The 20,252-nt window shown below is 33.5% G+C and overlaps 1 protein-coding gene across 2 annotated transcripts in view; it reads right to left on the reverse strand.

The window, feature by feature from the left end:
• Nucleotides 1–20,252, reverse strand: part of LOC126885168 (uncharacterized) — a 910,187-nt gene that overhangs the window by 876,561 nt on the left and 13,374 nt on the right. The window contains exon 1 of one of the 2 annotated variants that reach the window (XM_050651591.1): nt 10,757–10,885. The exons of the other annotated variant lie outside the window; for it this stretch is intronic. The gene's annotated coding sequence lies outside the window, so the exon portion shown is untranslated. Of the gene's footprint in view, nt 1–10,756; nt 10,886–20,252 lie in introns of those variants that run through there. 2 annotated transcript variants of the gene reach the window in all.

Raw genomic sequence — 20,252 nt, forward strand, 5'->3', positions numbered from 1 at the left:
TAGTATAGGACTAGCGAAGAGCGACGTAGTCAAAGAGATTAGATCCCAACGTCTAATGCCATGCCAAGTTGGGCAAGCCATGTTTATAGGGTCCCTTATAATAACCTAATAACTTAATCTTACTAAGGAAGTAAAACTTCACTTGTAGGTAGATGGTATATAAATTTATTAAAAATTAAATTAAAATTAAAATAATCGTCTAATTAGAAGAAAAAATCATTGTTGTAATGGTATTTTCATAATATTATCAAGTACTTATTGTTTCTATAACAAATAGGTAAAACGCTGGAAGTTCATCAGCCATGATTGGATTATAATGGAAACTTATTCGAAATTTACAAGCATCCATGCACCTACACGAACTAAGCGGGGACCCATCGGAAATTTACATACTTACGGAAAGACTGTTAGTAGTCAGCCTTAGCCGCATGGAATTCTTTTTCACACAATAAATGATATCCCGGATGCCGTTAGTTTAGATAAAAATTGGCCCCAATTTTCTAAAGTACTCACTACTTATTATTGAGAGCGATACCCTTTATTTATGAAAAATGAGAAAAGAAATAAGAAATTGGCAGGGATTAAAACTTAAAGGCATAAATTTCTCCAGCTGTAAGAATTTATTTCTTATTTATTTATTTAAGTACTTATTTCAAACGTGCAAAGCAAAGAGGTACAAAATTGATCCTGTTGAATGTTGAAACTGATTAAGGTGAACACGTAACGAAGCACTAAAAAGCCTAAAAACCTAGGAATTTCATGCAGTAAGATAAATCGTCATGCAACTTTTTGCATTCGATTCAGGAGAGTGTCAGAAAAGTTTGTGAACTAAATTGATCTCCGGCAGATGAAAATTTCCATATGAAAAATGCATTCAAAGTGTATCTTGAAGAGATGGAAAATGAAAAATTTATAACTCAGGAAATACTGCCGGAAATGAGTTCAATTTTTATACTCAGTGGTTTTGGAGGTCGTCGAACACGAATTTTATCTCGGCGATGGACTCCAAGGTACTTGGTGCCCAGAGTGGAACTCGTCGCCAGGAGTTTTTTTTTATAATCAAAATCAGTCAAAAACCATTACTCGGTGGGTTTTGGAGGTCGCTGAGCACGAATTCCATAACGGTGATGGTCTCCGGGGTACCTGATGCCTATGATGGAACTCGTCGCCTGGAGTTTTCTGTTATAATCATTCAAAATTAGTCAATTAACATTACTCGGGGGTTTTGGGGGTCGTTGAGCACGAATTTCATGACGACTATGGTCTCCAAGGTACCTGATGCCCAGGGTGGAAGTCATCGCCTGGAGGTTTATGTTATAATCATTATAAATCAGTCAATAACCATTACTAGGGGGGTTTTTCTGGTCGCTGAGCACGAATTTCATGACAACGATGGTCTCTGAGGTACATTGTTTACTAATAAAAAATTTATATTCATCGTCACACAAACCCCCGAGTAATGATTATTGACTGATTTTGAATGATTATAACATAAAACTCCAGGCGACGAGTTCCAACATGGGCACCAGGTAAATCGGAGACCATCGCGCGGTCATGGAATTCGTGCTAAGCAACCACCAAAACACCCAATTAATGGTTATTGACTGATTTTAAGATTATAACATAAAACTCCAGGTGACGAGTTCCACCATGGGCACTAGGTACCACGGACACCATCGCCGTCATAAAATTCGTGCTCACCGATCACCAAAACCCCCCGAGTAATGGTTATGCACTGATTTTGAATGATTATAACCATAAACACCAGTCGGCGAGTTACACCCTGGGCACTAGGCACCTCGGAGATTATTGCCGTTATGAAGTTGGTGCTCAGCGACCACCAAAATCCCCGAATAATAGTTATCGACCGATTTTGAATAATTAGGTATAACATAAAACTCCAGGCGACGAGTTCCACCCTGGACACCAGGTACCTTGGAGTCTATCGGGGAGATGAAATTCGTGTTCAACGACCTCCAAAACCCCCGAGTATAAAAATTGAACTCATTTCCGTCAGTATTTCGTGGGTTATAAATTTTGCATTTTCCATCTCTTCGAGATGCACTTTGAATGCATTTTTCTTATGGAAATTTTCATCTGCCAGAAATCAATTTAGTTCACAAACTTTCCTGACACTCTTTTCATTCGGATGCAAAAAGTTGCATTACGATTCATCTTACTGTACAAAATTCCTAAGTGTAATGTTTCGTTTCCTCCCCTATAATGTGAATTTCAGTTTCAGAACAAACTGTCCGCCTACCAAAAGGAACAGTTAAATGTGAGAGAAATAGAGAAATCCATACCCAATATTCGTACAAACAAAATGTCTCAGCAAGTTTTATTTAATTGACTAAAAATATTTGTTTGTTATGAAAGTTATTTAACTCCCTACAGTATTTTTGAATCCAGTGAAATGGAATCTCTCCCACATTACTGTTTGAATCAGATCCTGTGGCGACATCTATCTTTGAGTAGTAAAAATATTTTACTTTCAAAATAACGATTTCTCGAAACTGGAATTTTTAGTTATTTTTTAATACGCAGTATGATGCCCATTATAAAGCATTTTTTGAATTATAAAAAATTTGGGGTAGGAAGTAAAGTACAATTAGTTGGTTATTAGGTTACCAACCAGTAATAACTTTATATTGTTCATCACCAACAATAAAAATATTCGGTTATAGTCCAGAAAGCCACTGCGCATCCGCTAGGAAAAATATTCTGATTCGGATTTTTTGCACAATCTTACTCAAAAAGGACTCCTTTTAACAAATTTGCATCTTGCCAGGACCAAAAGGTGGTCAAAAATTGTTTAAACGTTTTTTTTTTGTTTTTTTCCTAAAATTATTTTTTTTGCGTGGAAAAAAGTTTTTTTGGGTTTTTTGGATCATTCCAAACAGAAAAGGTCTTCAGTGACTTTTCTCTAAAAATTATAGTTTTTGACAGATAAGCGATTAAAAATTGAAAAATTGCCATTTTTAACCCTCAAAAACTATGTGAAAAACTGAAAATTTGAATGTTACCGAGGTAGGTAGATATTCTTTAAACATCGATTGATGAAATCCCGAAGAGTTTTTTGGAATACAATATTCAAAACTTTTTTGTTTTTTAATGGCTAATCAAGCGTGCGCGACACTATTTTCCACCACCATGCCAGTATGGTGCAAATGGAAGGAATAAATTCGTTATTTCGTAAACCGGCGACTTTAAGGAAAAATCTCGAAACAGGTCGATATTTATTTTTAAGTTATGATATTGTGGCATATATTGTATAGGTACTACTGACGTGATCCATCTGGACGTGATGACGTAATCGATGATTTTTTTAAATGAGAATAGGGGTCGTGTGCTAGCTCATTTGAAAGGTTTTTCAATTCTCTATTCAGTAATATAAACATTTACATAATTATTTATAAAGGGTGTCCAAAAAATTTTTATTAAATTAAATTATTTGACAAAATAAGAAGTAGAAGGACACCCTGTATAAATAATTATGTAAATCAAAAATGAATAACCATTTTCAATTTCGTTGCAAAACGAAAATACAGCCGAACCATATTCCAGTCCAATCAGAGAGTGCTGCAAGCACCTCTACCGGTTTCGAAACTTATTAGTCTCTCATCAGGAGGCACATATGCTGCTCTCCCTGATCCAACCAAAACAAACCCCAGCGTGCAGTCCCGAATTGCAACGAACGAAATGACATAGATGCCCTAGCGGCAACTGCTAGCAAAAGACTAAGTTTTCACTCTAATGGCATATAACATATCCCACCAGAATGAAAACAATGGGAACCAGAGAAGGTTCCCATTGTTTTCATTCTGGTGGGATATGTTATATGCCATTAGAGTGAAAACTTAGTCTTTTAATTATGTAAATGTTTACATTAGTGAATAGAAAATTGAAGAACCTTTCAAATGAGCTACCACACGACCCCTATTATCATTTAAAAAACCATCGATTACGTCATCACGCCCAGACGGATGACGTCACTAGTATACCATATATGCCACAATATCATAACTTAAAAATAAAAATCGACTTGTTTCGGGATTTTTCCGTCGCCGGTTTACGAAATAACGAATTTATTCCTTTCATTTGCACCATACTGTCGGTGGAAAATAGTGTCGCGCACGCTTGACTAGCAATTAAAAAACAAAGGAGTTTTGAATATTGTATTGCAAAAAACTCTTCGGGATTTCATCAATCGATGTTTAAAGAATATCTACCTACCTTTGCAACATTCGAATTTTCAGTTTTTCACATAGTTTTTGAGGGTTAAAAATGGCCGATTTCGCAATTTTTCAATTTTTAATCACTTATACAGTGTTAGTCAAAAGTCCGTACCCCCCCTCGTATCTATTGAACGGTTATACCTATAATAGTGAAATTTGGAGGGAGGAAATAAACGGACGTAAGCTTCTTAACTAGTCATGACAGGTGACGTAATAGTGACAGATGACGTTACAGAGCCACTGTGACCGATAATTTTAAATGGGACCTTATGGCAAGTGATACCTCGTTTGAAAGGTATTCAAAATTTTTATTCAGTCATACTAATTTTTTTGGGTTTAAGTTGATTTTGATTTTGGTGAATAAATTAAATAAATATAATATTGTAGTTTCGCATTTAATTAATAAAAATTCAAATGTCCGCCTATGGGTTTTTTGTCAAAAGAGTTGACGTTTTTCAATTCTCTAGTAGTTTTTACGTCAACGTCAACCTTTTTGACAAGTATTCATAGACGGAATTTTGAATTTTTATTAATTAAATGCAAAGCTACAATTTTATATTTATTTCATTTATTCATCAAAATTAGCTTAAACTTAAACAAAATTAGTATGACTGAATAGGTATTTGCAATACCTTTCAAACGAGGTGTCACTTGCTATAAGGTCCCATTTAAAATTATCTGTCACAGTGGCGCTGTAAAGTCATCTGTCACTATTACGTCACCTGTCATAACTAGTTAAGAAGCCTACGTCTGTTTATTTCCTCCCTCCAAATTTCACTCTTATTGGTATAACCGTTCAAAAGATACGAGGGGGGGTACGGACTTTTGACTAGCACTGTATATGTCAAAAACTATCGTTTTTAGACGAAAGTCACTAAGGACCTTTTCTGTTTGGAATGATCCAAAAAACCTAAAAAAGACTTTTTTCCATGCAAAAAAAATAATTTTAGGAAAAAAACAAAAAAAAACGTTTGAAAAATTTTTGACCACCTTTTGGTCCTGGCAACATACAAATTTGTTAAAAGGAGTCCTTTTTGAGTAAGATTGTGCAAAAAATCCGAATCAGAATATTTTTACTAGCGGATGCGCACTGGCTTTCTGGACTATTATTGTATAGGATGCATTCAAACGAAAAGATTTTTAAGTAAAAAACTATGATTATGACTTACGAGGTATAACTATTTTGTCCGATAACATAAATACTTTATATTCTACCATGTATTTTTGGGAAAAACTACACTGAATAATTATTAAAAATTGGCTGACCGAGCCAGTCAGCGATTTACCATTTTGGTCAAGAAACGCATAAGCCTTCAATCTACAAGGGGGGTTGAAACTAGAGAGAGATAATTAAAAATGATATTTATAACTCGACAATCGATTAAGAAATACAATTTTAACAAATTATTCCTTTTTTTGCTTAGAAACATAATTAATTCTTCCATTAGTCTGTCTCACTCAAATCACTTGAGTTGACATCACCTCTATCAGAAAAATAATGGCAGTAGATAATAGGGCTTTTCATTCACAGTCATTTGTTTCGAGCTTCTGTCATGTGTCACATAATATTAATATATCTACCATAGAGGTATATATTAACATAGAGGGAGCCTACCTTCCGCGCTTCCTAACGACAAGATCTCATGGACTGGTTTGCTGCATCTCTTTCTAACACATTGTATCGAAAATCTATGATGACATTCAGTGTGAATATAGGCACGGAAGAGGAGGACAACTGTAGCAGCTTTACTATGCGTAAGAGTGAAACAGCACTAATCCAAATAAAAAAGATGGTGTCGTCACTTCGCTCTGAATGACACTCTCTCTATGCTAATATATAACTCTATGATATCTACGTCGTACGTTATTGGTATTACCAATGATACAAACCGAAGAATATGACGTAGATATATTAATATTATGTGACACATGACAGAAGCTCGAAATAAATGACAATCGACGAAAAGCCCTATATACAGTGCTAGTCAAAAGTCTGTTCCCCCTCGTATCTTTTGAACGGTTATACTTATAATAGTGAAATTTGGAGGGAGAAAATAAAGGGACGTAAGCTTCTTAACTAGTCATAACAGGTGACATAATAGTGACAGATGACTTTACAGCGCCACTGTGACCGATAATTTTAAATTGTGCCTTATGGCAAGTGATACCTCGTTTGAAAGGTATTCAAAATACCTATTCAGTCATACTATTTTTTGGGGTTTACGTTGATTTTGATTTTAATGAATAAATTACATAAATATACAGTATGTATTTTTTACTTGAACTTGACCTTTTTTGATGAATGAACTTTTTTATTATTAATTTTACTAGAAAAAGTTTTTCTTCATAAAAAGCTCTGCATGGTCCAAAACATAAGATTCAACCATTAAATATCAAATTTTATGAATATTATACGAGGTGTGTCAAAAAGTTTGAATTTCACTCAAGAGTAAAGTAGCTTTATTTTTCACAATATTGAAAATTGCTATTATGAAAAGTTGTTTGGAATTAAAAACTATGTTCTAATATGCAATTACATCCTTCTAATTAATTTTTTTTTTTTTTTGAATTATGGATAACTAACATTATTTTCAGTTATTTCAATTCTGATAACTCTTTTATTATTAATTTTACGGTACAAAGTGATACTTAATAAAAAGTTCTGTATGGTCTAAAACCTAAAATACAACCATCTTATGTCAAATTTTATTAATTTTATACGAGGTATGTCAAAAAATATTTAATTTCGCTCAAGAGCCTTTATTTTTCACAATATCGAAAATTCTTATTATGAAATGGTATTTAAAATTAAAAACTATGTTTCAGTATGTAATTACATTCATCTAATTGAAATATTCTGAACTATAAAGGTACTTTACTTTTGATCTAAATTTATCTTTTTTGACATACCTCGTATAAAATTGATATAATTTGATATGAGATGGTTGTATTTTAGGTTTTAGACCATACAGAACTTTTTTTCGTAAAATTAATAATAAAAGAGTTATCAGAATTGAAATAAGAGAAATTAATATGTTATCCATAATTTTTCAAAAAAAAAATCAATTAGAAGGATGTAATTGCATATTAGAATATAGTTTTTAATTCAAAACAACTTTTCATAATAGCAATTTTCAATATTGTGAAAAATAAAGCTACTTTACTCTTGAGTGAAATTCAAACTTTTTGACATACCTCGTTTAATATTCAAAAAATTTAACATTTGATGATTGAATCTTACGTTTTGGACCATGCAGAGCTTTTTATAAAGAAAAACTTTTTCTCGTAAAATTAATAATAAAAAGTTTTCCATATGGATACTACTTACATGGACATACTGTATTATTGTAGTTTCGCATTTAATTAATAAAAATTAAAATGTCCGCCTATGTTTTTTTTGTCAAAAAAGTTTACGTTTTTCAGTTCTCTCAACGTCAACCTTTTTGACAAGTAACGATAGATATAAGTTTTAATTTTTATTAATTAACACGTTGACGGTCAGTCCGTCAAATGTATAAGCAAGTGTTGTGACACTATACAGAGCGTCCATAAAGTAACGCATAAATTCATTATTTCGTAAACTGGAAACTCTAAGGAAAAATCCCGAAACAGGTCGATTTTTATTTTATATTACAATTTTTTGGCATATATATCATATACTAGTGACGTCATCCATCTGAGCGTGATGACGTAATCGATTATTTTTTAAATGAGAATAGGGGTCATGTGATAGCCCATTTGAAAGGGTATTCAATTATCTATTCAGTAATATAAACCTTAACATAATTATTTATACAGCGCGACAAAAAAAAATTATTTAAAATAATTGAGACAAATAGAAGAATGTGTGTTATTTATTTCATTTAAAATACGCTTTGCTGTTGTCAGAAAACAAGAAAAAATGTTTATTTGACAAATAAATAATGTTTTTCTCTTAAATTCAATGTTAAAGCTGCCACTCACCTGTCTCTTGTCAGTTTGAACACTTCGTTTAAGCGAAAATCAATGTTCATTTGTCAAATAAAAATTTTTGCTGTTTTCTGTCAGCAGTAAAATGTATTTAGAATTAAAATAACAAACATTTATCCTTTTTTGTCAATTAATCTAATTAAAAAAAATGTCTTTTTGGTCAGTCTGTATAAAAATGATAGCCATGTTTATATTACTGAATAGAGAAGTTAATACTCTATCAAATGAGCTATCACATGACCCCTATTCTGATTTAAAAAAATCATCGACTACGTCATCACGTCAAGATGGATGACGTCACTAGTATGAAATATATGCCAAAAAATCACAATTTAAAAATAAAAATCAACCTCTTTCGGGATTTTTCCTTGAAGTCGCCAGTTTACGAAATAACGAATTTATGCGTTACTTTATGAACGCACTGTATGTGTTTTGCATAGTAGAATAGGGAAAAAGCAACGTCTATAGACGTTGTGTCACATTCCATCAATGGAAATTAGACGTCTATATAGGTTCTGTCCGTCAACGTGTTAAATGCGAAACTACAATTTTACTCTACAATTAAACTTACTTACTTTTAACTAAAATTAAACTCAAACAAAATTAGTATGACTGAATAGGTATTATTAATACCTTTCAAACGAGGTATCACTTGCTATAAGGTCCAATTTAAAATTATCGGTCACAGTTCACAGTGGCGCTGTAAAGTCATCTGTCACTATTACGTCACCTGTTATGACTAGTTAAGAAGCTTACGTCCGTTTATTTTCTCCCTCCAAATTTCACTATTACAAGAATTACAGTCCAAAAGATACGAGGGGGGGAACGGACTAGCACTGTATATGTATATTCGATCTGTAATACAACCTTTACAAGTTAGTAAAATTCTTGTGTTAGTAATCTCATATTAGACGATGAAGCAGAAAACAGAAAGTTACTCTCTTATATAAAACTTACGGAAATAACAATGGAAGGATCGACTGCAGAAATAATAACATATGACGGAGAGACGGAGTCACCAAAACTATAGAAGTAGCAACTGGATTACGACAAGGCGACTCTCTATCAACGTCACTGTTTAATGTCGCTATAAAAGGAACAATAAGAGCTACAAAAACAAAAGGTACAATTCTGTCAACGACGTCCCAACCTGTGGCGTATGCTGACCACATAGCATTGATAAGCAGACACCTAACAGTTTAAAGAAAGAATTTGCGAAATGTGTAAAAAAGCATCAAAAAGAACTTTGGCATAAATCAATAAATCAAAAGAAAACAGAAATCAAAAGATAAATCATACTTAATATGCTCTCAAGAAAAAATTCAGTTATTGTGACAAGTTTTAATATTGGTGAATAAGAGTTTGAAAAGGTAGAACACTTTAAATATCTTGGGGTCTCATTTAATGGAACTAATGATAGAAGCATAGTAATCAATAAAGGAATCCAGGCAGGAAACACAACCTACTGGAAATACAACAATTCTCTCAAAGATAAGAAGATGCAGAATGATAAATTGAAAATTTACAAAGCAGCAATTAGATCAGTAATCACACTTGCTGCTGAATTAATGTGTCTGACACAGAAAGATGAAGAAAGATTGAGAATCCTAGAGAGAAAAATAATTCGGAGGATAGCAGGCGCACTAAACTTATGTAGGTAATAATGAATTTAGAAAACTGATGATCCTCGAAGTAAGAGAACTTTTGAAATGAGAAGATATCGTGAGATTTATCAAGACACAGAGACTCAGATGGATGGGACGTATAGAAAGAAGAAATCCAGAAGCCGTTATCAAAAAATTACCAATTTAAAACCTGTATTAAGCAGACCACAAGGGAGATCCAAAACCAGATAGTCGAGGACCTTAAGAAGATGGGAGAGAATGGATAACCATAAACAAAAATTGGAACGAATGGAGAAAAATTGTAGAAGATGCCAAGTCCCACAACCAATTGTAAAACCAAAATGTTAGTGCGAATTCATTCCCCGCCACAAATGAATTGGAAGAGCCCAAAGAGGGCGGCAATCACTCCGCTAGGATTGTAGATGTCATGATGATGATGTTACATGATTACAACAAAGGTTTTGAAGGTTTTTCTATGTCTTATCAGATAACATGTTTACATTTAAGTATAAAAATCGCATTTTTCGCAACTTAATTATTAATAATTAAAAAATCACGGCAAAATTTCTGCAGAAAACGTATAGGCTTGATTACTATAGGTATGTATTAATGAAAAACTCGTCAAATACCTGGCTATTCAGATCTCCTAAGAGAAACTTTTTCCCTGGACTATAAGTAAACTAGTATTAGCATAATTATGAAATAGAATAGTTCTGAACTATATGCTTTAACCTTAAAAAGAAATGATCGTATGAAATAATAGCAAAGGCATTATAGAAGACTTTTAAAATTTAACTGTCGGGTAAAACACAATTTAGGAAAATCTAAAAAGATATCTTAGGATATTTGTTAGATTTTAATCTAGACTGTATATTATTAGGGTTTATTAAACATTAGGACAGAAAACATATTATTATTGGAACTTACTAATTAAATTAACATCACCGATATAATTTAAAAGAAAATAGCACTATTTAGAAAATTATAGCACAACTTTTCTTGCCCAACTGACTTAATTACATGAAAATTTGTCCACGACTGAAAACTAATTCATTTTCAGACGAACGGTAGCATCTTTTTCAGAGAGTACATAGGTTAAAGTTAAACGTAGAATATGACCTGCGTCGACCTCTCACTCTCAGTCTAATCTAAAAATGTTTCGTTTCGAAATAGCTGACACCTTTCACGGAAAATGAAACATATATTCTGACCACGAATATATATCACACTATTAATAGATCAGTACGATTAGTCTGATACGGGGTTCTTCGAGACTGCATATAATTGTCGAATTAAAACAAAAATACGCTAAAAATTGCTATGCTAGTTCCTCTTCCTGGTGAAAGGCCTATTGATTATTTTAGAATGTTATTGACGGATGAATTTTTGCAACATAATAATATATGCGACCAAACTAATAGGCCTGGATCCCGCGTACCAAAAAAAGTTGATCAATAGCAAATTGAAAATTTGTTAATAGCTTAACGGTGTCTAGTCGGACAAACGTTGATGTACTGGAACACTGGAATAGGGGAAGTTTTAATTGTGGAACAGGTTAAAAATTTGGAACGTCAGACTACGAAAACGTCCCATGCATTTTGTTGGACAGAACTTCAAATCGATTTTTTTTATTTAATGGCATAGACATTAGTCAATGCACATGTGGGCCAAGTCAAGACAGGATATGAAACAATACATGGGGGATTAGGTTTTGGAACTAGAAATGAAGCTGGAGATGACATGCTAGAATTAGCAACAGCATTGGATATGGCGATTGTTAACACATTCTTTAAAAAGAGAGAAACTCAACTTATTACCTAAAAAAGTGGACAACATCAATCCCAAATAGACTACTTCATGATAAGGAAAGAAGACATACGTGAATGCAAGGACTGCAAGGTAATAGTTAGTGAGACAGTAAGCCAACAACATAAGCTGCTTGTTCTAGACATCGAAGTAAAAAGCGAAACTAAACAAAAATATCGGAGAGGATCACAAAAAATCAAGTGGTGTATGCTAAACGATGGAAGGTCTATTCAGGGAAAGAATAGTAGAAAAAATATGTTGGAACATGAAAGGAAGCCCTAACACAATTTGGAGAAAAACGGCCAATATTATTAGAGAGACGCCTATTGAAATACTTGGGAAAACGTCAGGAAAGAAGATTGAGGATAAAGAGACTTGGTGGTGGTCAAATGAAGTACAAGGAAAAATAAAAGAGAAGGGAAAATTATATAAAAAGTGGCAAGAAACCAGATCGGACATAGATCTTCAAAACTATATGGTTGCCAAAAAGGAAGCGAAAGTAGCAGTAGCAAAAGCTAAAGCAGAAGCGTATTCAAACCTATACGATCAACTTGATACCAGGGAAGGCGAAGCAAAGATATATAAAATAGCCAAACAGAGTGCAAAGGAAGCAAGAGATTTTAATCATATTAGATGTATCCGAGATGAAAATAATAAAATACTAATTCACGAAAAGGATGTCAAAAAGAGATGGAGAAAGTATTTTGACAGTTTATTAAATGAAGAATTTGACAGACAGCCTGTGGAGTTAACGGAGACAGTAACAGTAATGGTTACCAGAATAACAAACGAGGAAGTGGCTCAAGCGCTTCAAAAAATAAAGAAAGAAAAAGCGGTCGGACCAGATGATATTCCTGGGGAAGTATGGAGAGCATTGGGAGAGACAGGAATAAGTTGGCTAGCAGGCCTATTTAATAGAATTATAGAAGTTGGACAAATGCCAGACGAATGGAGAAGCAGTATATTAGTACCTGTCTACAAAAACAAGGGATACATACAACAATGCACAAACTACAGGGCTATAAAACTACTTAGCCACACCATGAAAATATGGGAGAGGGTAATCGATAGACGGATACGTGAAGAAACCGAAATATTCGATAATCAATTTGGCATTATACAGGGCAGATCAACAACAGATGCAATTTTCATTGTAAGGCAACTGATGGAAAAATACAGGAATAAAGAGACCAACGCTCATATGGTATTCATTGATCTTGAGAAAGCATATGATAGAGTTCCTCGAGAGATTCTGTGGTGGGCACTCAATAATAAAGGAGTTCCTGGCGAATATATAAAGATTGTGAGAGATATGTATGAGGGAGTAACGACTAGTGTTAGGACAGGTGTGGGAGAGACTGATCAATTTCAGGTGAAAGTAGGATTGCACCAAGGATCGGTGCTTAGTCCTTATTTATTCTCACCAGATACCAGCGAAACTACAGGGTAGTATTCCATGGTGCCTAATGTATGCTGATGATGTAGTGTTAATAGGAAATAGTGAAAGAGACTTGTAACAAAAACTGGAACAGTGGAGACAAGATCTGGAGGAAAAAGGTTTAAAACTTAGTAGGACAAAAACAGAGTATTTGGAATGTTCATTTAAAGATGGAGTTACTACAAATAAAATGGTATCTTTGGACGGTGAAATGATTGTGAAAAGCAATAGTTTTAAGTATCTAGGATCGGTATTACAGAGTAATGGAGAAATAGATGGAGATGCATGCAGTAGAATTATTGCTGGATGGATGAAGTGGAAAGAAGCGAGTGGTGTGTTGTGTGACAGAAAAATTCCAATGAAGCTGAAGGGAAAATTCTATTAAACAGCCGTAAGACCGGCTATGATGCACGGAACTGAATGTTGGGCAGTGAAAAAGAAAGAGGAACAACGAATGCAGGTGGCGGAAATGAGAATGCTTAATGGATGAGTGGAGTGACAAAGAAGGATAAAATTAGAAATGAGTATATTAGGGGAAGTCTAGGTGTGGCACCAATTGATGCCAAAATGAGAGAGCATAGGTTAAGATGGTTTGGTCATGTTCAACGTCGAGACGTTATTCACCCAATACGAAGAATAGCTGAAGTGCAGATTCCTGGATGGAGTAGGAGAGGAAAACCAAAGAAGACCTGAGGGAGTCCATAAGGCAGGACATGTTGGTAAAGGGGATTAACATTGATATGACCCAAAATAGAATTGTGTGGAGAAATGCAATTAGGGAAGACGACCCTGCATAGGGATAAGGCGAAGAGAATGATGAGTTTAATGGAAGGGTAACAAATCAATTGGAAGTTCTGTCCGACAAAATACATGGGACGTTTTCGTAATACAGTATGACATTCCAAATTTTTAATCTGTTCCATAATTTAAACTTCCCCTATTCCAGTGTTCCCATACATTAAAGTGTGTCCGACTATACACCGTTAAGCTATTAACAAATTTTCAGCTTGCTATTAATCAACTTCTTTTGATACGCGGGATCCAGGCCTATAATACTAACGCTAAAAATGTTTATTTGAAAACCAGATTTCACGAAAATTCTATTAGTTCAGAGAAATAAGGAAAAAACATATCCTGTTGGTGACACAACCCTCTCCAGGTCGAAACCAAATTTTTTGAGTAGAATGGACAAATGGACATCTGTAATAATAACCTATATGTTTCCTGCAGCCGATTTTGATGATATACATAGTTATAAACAAATGAAGATCAAAAACGGTAAGTTTTCGCTTTTTTCATGTATTAGCAAAAAGTTAAGCATTTTAAACAAACTTGAGAGTAATAAACTCATAAATCGTATAAAAAACTTCAATATGGCGTTCGCTGAATATGACTATCTTTATTGGTTGCTTAGAAAATTGCAAAATAAATCATAAATTTTGAGTTTTTATAAATATTCATAACTTGTATAAAAATGAGCTTAAACCTTTTTATTGCACGGAATGCTGAGACGGTGCTTAAATCATACCCTAAATTTCAAAGCAATTGGTAAAATAGTTTAAAAGTTATTTAATTTGTTTATCTTATATTAATTTTTTTGCAACACTATAAGTCAGAAAATGATCAGTTACAGTAATACTTTGAATAGTTTATGAAAGGAGATTTACACTATTATTCTAATTTAAAAAAAAATGACAAAAAATAATTCTAAATATTGCAAAATTATTTTGCAAGAACGTGTGAATTAAAAAAGGGGGGGGGACTAACTTCGTCCCTAATTGTCCTAGGACAATTGTTTTTCTTTCTAAATGTGTATAAAAATTTAGTCTCTCTAAATATGAAAACATAATTTTTCTAGTGGTAAGGGTTAAAAAGTTATTCTAATTTTTTATAAGTAAGCTAAATATCGACATGTTTTTGCAAAATAATTTTATACTGTTTAAAATTACTTTGTGACTTTTTTTAATTAAGTTAATAGTATAAATGTTCTTCTTTCATAAACTGTCCGAAGTATTACTGTAACCTCATAATTTTCTGACTTATAGTGTTGCAAAAAAATGAATTTGGGATAAACAAATTAAATACCTTTTAAACTATTTGACCAATTGCTTCGAAATTTAAAATATAATTTAAGCACAAGAAGTTTCAGCATTCCTTGTAATAAGAAGGTTCTAACTTAATTTTGACATAAGTTATGAACATTTATAAAATCTCAAAATTTATGACTTATTTTGCAATTTTCTAAGAAACAAATAAAGATAGACATATTCAGCGAAAGCCATATTGAAGTTTTTTATATGATTTATTCTTATTCTCCTTGTTTAGAATGCTTCACTTTTTAGTCATAGACGAAAAAAGCGAAAATTTACCGGTTTTTGGTCTTCATTTGTTTATAACTATGTATATCATCAATGTCGGCTGCAGGAAACATAGAGGTTATTAATATAGATGTCCGTACTAATCAAAAAATTTGGTTTCGGCCTGGAGAGGGATGTGTCACGAAAAAAATCTTATTTCTCTGGACTATATGGAAATTTATTACACCCGGCGAATTCAACCTACTTGTGGAAATATCATCATCAATCCGCCCTGGTTTGTCCATTGTTGAACATATGTCTTCTCCAGATATTTCCATCTTCTCTTCAGCGCCTCTGCTATCCAATTGGTCACAATTCTTCTGAGGTCGTTGGTCCATCCCATTGGGGTTCTTCCTCGGCTTCGCTTGTCTGCCAGTGGTCTCCACTGAAGCAAATTTTTTGTCCATCTGTCATCTTTTATTCTTGCAGCATATCCCCCCATCTCCATTTTTGCCTGGTAATACTAGGGCAGTCAATGAGGGTATTTGGCTCCGAATTCCATCCTACTACATCGATTTACTCGATATTTTCACAGTAAGTAGGGAATAGCTCAAGAAACAAAGCCTACTCTATGCCAATGTGCGCTTTTATCTTGGGGGTGGTTCCCACCCCTTCTTGAGGGTGAAAAATTTTTTGGTTAAAATAGCCACAGAAAAGGCTAGAGAACCCAATTTTAAGCAAAAACTGTTCTATGATTATTTTTTGAAAACTCAATACTTTTTGAGTTATTCGTGGTTGAAAATTGGCCATTTTCATTGAAAAATTCACCTTTTCGGACGGATTTTTGCGAATACCTTAAAAACTATGCATCTAACAAAAAAACTATATAAAATATTTCTGTAGGTTATAAAAAAAACGAATAGATTCGTTCCTTCATAAATCTTCTAGTTAAAATACAAAGAGGGATATGGTAGGTAAGAAGAGTTTCTTTTTTTGATGCATGCTCAAATCGGTGTATTCAACTTAAAATAACAGAGAAACTGTCGATTCTAGGTGTATAATGATACTAATAACTTTTGCAGTGCTTGAAAAGATCTTTAAAATGAGCAATACTAATATTGTCGATTACATGCAAACTAAGCGAGATATTTTGCAAAAAAGTTACTGACTAATGTATTTTAAGAAGAAATGAGAAGTATATTTAAACTCTCATCCATCCTAATTTAAATACATCGTTTTCCTTTTACAATACTTTTTATTATAATAAGTCTGGATCCCGCGTATGAAAAAAAAGTTGATTAACAGCAAGCTGAAAATTTGTTAATAGCTTAAGGGTGTCTAGTTGGATAAACTTTGATATATGGGAACACTGGAACAGCGGCAGTTTTAATTGTGGAACAGGTTAAAAATTTGGAATGTCAGACCACGAAAACGGCACATTTATTTTGTCCGACTGAATAGACTTAAACTCTCCGAACAGAGATTTAACTCTCATGCAAAAATCAGACTGCTATTTATCACCTGTCATAACTCCTGTCATTTGACATATTCTACATGTTCCACTCATTAAAACGCCCATTTGGTGATAAAAAGCAGTCTGATTTTTGCATGAGAGTTTGATCTCTGTTCGGAGAGGTTAAGTATGTTCTGTCGGACAAAATACATGTGCCGTTTTCGTGGTCTGACCGTTCCAAAATTTTAACCTGTTCCACAATTAAAACTTCCCCTGTTCCAGAGTTCCCATATATCAAAGTTTGTCCGACAAGACACCCTTAAGCTATTAACAAATTTTCAGCTTTCTATTAATAAACTTTTTTTTCATACGCGGGATCCAGACCTAATACCCTATTCCACGAACATACGCCTGTTTTGGATTACTTGGACAACGAATATTTTACTGTGGAAAATAAGAAGAACGAAAGTAAGTTGCAAATTACATTGTTGTTTATTGGAATAATTATTAGCGCCATTTACTTTTGTACTTCATATGTTGCACAGTAAAATATTCGTTGTCGAAGTAATCCAAAACAGGCGTATGTTCGTGGAATGGCCCATAGTGTTATTTCTATGTTCAAAAAGTTGGGCTAGATTAAAATGAATGGTTTTTGAAAAAAAAATAAGATCAACTTATAGAGCTCATTTTTAAATTTTCTTAAAAATCTTCCTTTTTTCTCCATGTAACTCGAAAAAGATAAGAGATACGAAAAAAAAAGATACCACACAAAAATGTAGGGCTTTTTCAGATAAAAATTTCCTTTTTATTTTTCACTACTGTATCTCTTATCATTTTCAAGTTACATGGAGAAAAAAGAAGATTTTTAAGAAAATTTAAAAATGCGCTTTATAATTTGATCTCTTATTTTCAAAAACCATTCATTTTAAACCCGTCCAACTGTTGAACATAGAAATAACACTATAATAAAAGGTATTGTAGAAGTAATACCATGCATTTACATTTTGGTGGATGGGGGTTAAAATTACTTCTCATTTTTTCTTAAAATACATTAGTTATCAATTTTGTTTGCAGCATATCTCGCTTAGTTTTAGTGTAATCGACATTTAATATAGCTCATTTTAAAGGTCTTTTCAAGCATTACAAAATATATTAGTAGCATTACACATCTAAAATTGACCGTTTCTCTGTTATTTCAAGTTGAATACACCAATTTGAGAATGTACCAAAAAACAAACTATTTTCACCTACCATATCTCGGTTTCTATTATAACTAGAAGATTTATGAAGGCAAGTGTTTCTTGGCTTTTTTATAACCTATAAAAATGTTTAATATAGTTTTTTGGTTAGATGCACAGTTCTTAAGGTATTCGCAAAAAACCGTTCGAAAAGGTATTATGTTTCAATGAAAATGACCAGTTTTCAACCACGAATATCTCAATCAACTTTTACTAAATAACATTGGGAAGAGTATACTTTAACTAGTTGGAGTCTACTTTTACTAGTAAATGTTGAATAAAAATCTTCATTTTATATTTATAATCAACTTTTACTGAAACCAGCCGTTTGAGTTGTCTCGAACTAGGAATAGTCAACTCCAACTGGATAATCAACTTGAACTGTAACATATATAATTTATTTAATTAGAAATACATTTTACTGTTGTCCGAAAACAGAAAAAAATGTTTATTTAATAAATAAATATTGTTTTTTTTTTCGCTTAAATTCAATATTAAAGCTGCCACCCACCTGCCCCTTAGAAGTTTGAACATTTAATTTAAGCGAAAAGCAATGTTTATTTTTCAAATAAACATTTTTTCTAAATTCTGATAGCAGTGTAATACAAGGGCGGATCCAGGGAGGGGGCCATGGGGGCCATGGCCCCCTCCGAGAATTTAGTTGCAGTTCAAATATTTTTAATTTCAAACACATATATATGTACAAAACAGGGAATAAATACGTTTTCTGGACTAGAATTGAAAAAAGAAGTAACGGAGAGGCTTCAAGAATGAATTTTGGGTTTTTTATAAATCAAAATGTTGATAATTTTACAGAGTGCCAATTGTTAGAACGATCTTGACAGCCATAAAAATCGTATAAATTTCCATATTCTATACACACAAAGAATAAAACAGAAGTGAAGCGTTGCTTGGGTTACTAGCACTTAGAACAAAGGAGTTGGTTGGTATTTTCGCACAGTCAAAAGGAATTGTTTTACAAATATTGCGTTTCATTTTTCTAATGAAAAATATGGTCACAATAACGGGATGACAGCTCAAAGCCTTGTCACGAAACCTACATCTTTCGCCAAACTCATGAGCAAAGACGGAGTCATATAAACCCATGAAAAAACATCATACCACAAGGAGTGCGTTCAGGTTGAGCTGGCTTTTCTAAAAAGTTATCGCAACCCTCAAAAATCAGTCATTAACCAGATAGACTCTCAGAGGTCTAAACAGAAACAGAAAATAAAGAAAGACTACGACCAATAGTAGGGTCTATAGTGTTCTTAGGTCGACAAAATATTCCTCTAAGAGACCATCGTGATGATGGCCTTATGCTTCTGGACGAAGATGCTGGACCTAGGAATGAGAAAATTGCTGTGGTACTAAGGCAAAACCCGATAATATGTCAAAAACTATCGACTTTTCGTTTTTAATGCCAATATGTACATTGAGCGATGAAGAACGTGATGACAAAACCCTACATGGCTAAATGCATCCATGTAACCAGTAGATAATAAAATTGTTTCCGATATGTCCACTATTACAACAACACCGCGAACTTTTAAACTCATCTGCTGCAAAATCACGTTTTTTGACATATCGGGTTTTGCCTTAGCATCACAGTGTTAAGGTTTAAAATCGCATAAGGAGATAAGACTCTTAAATAACACGTATCCACAGCATCTTCCTGAGCAACCTGCATTAGTAGCAGCAGTCAAAATCAATTAATAACATGTTGTGGTGAAGAAATAATTGAACAAATAATATTTGACGAAACGACTGACGTATCCCACGTGGAACAGCTTTCTCTAAATTTGGGATACATACACAATAACAACATTCGTGAAGACTTTGTCAAATTCATTGACGCTTATGAGAACCTAAAAATAATTAGTGAAAATCAAGAAAGAGGAAAAGAACAAGGCCTGGCAGGAGAAGCATTGGAAAAAATAGTATTAAACTTGTTGAAAGAACTGCACTTGGATCCGAAGAAATGTGTAGGAATCGGTACTATGGCAGGAATGGGGAGTTTTAAGGCACTTCTCAAAGTATGTGAAAAGTGACTTAAAACTCACCATTGTAACCCTAATTTTTAAAAATTACCCCCCGTACTTCTGGTACTCCTCCCCAAAAAAAGTTTATGGCCCCTTCCGAAAATCGGTCCTGGATCCGCCCTTGGTGTAATATTGTTGTTGATGGAATG

This window comes from Diabrotica virgifera, chromosome 5 (genome assembly GCF_917563875.1).
Source record: "Diabrotica virgifera virgifera chromosome 5, PGI_DIABVI_V3a".
Taxonomy (NCBI): domain Eukaryota; kingdom Metazoa; phylum Arthropoda; class Insecta; order Coleoptera; family Chrysomelidae; genus Diabrotica; species Diabrotica virgifera.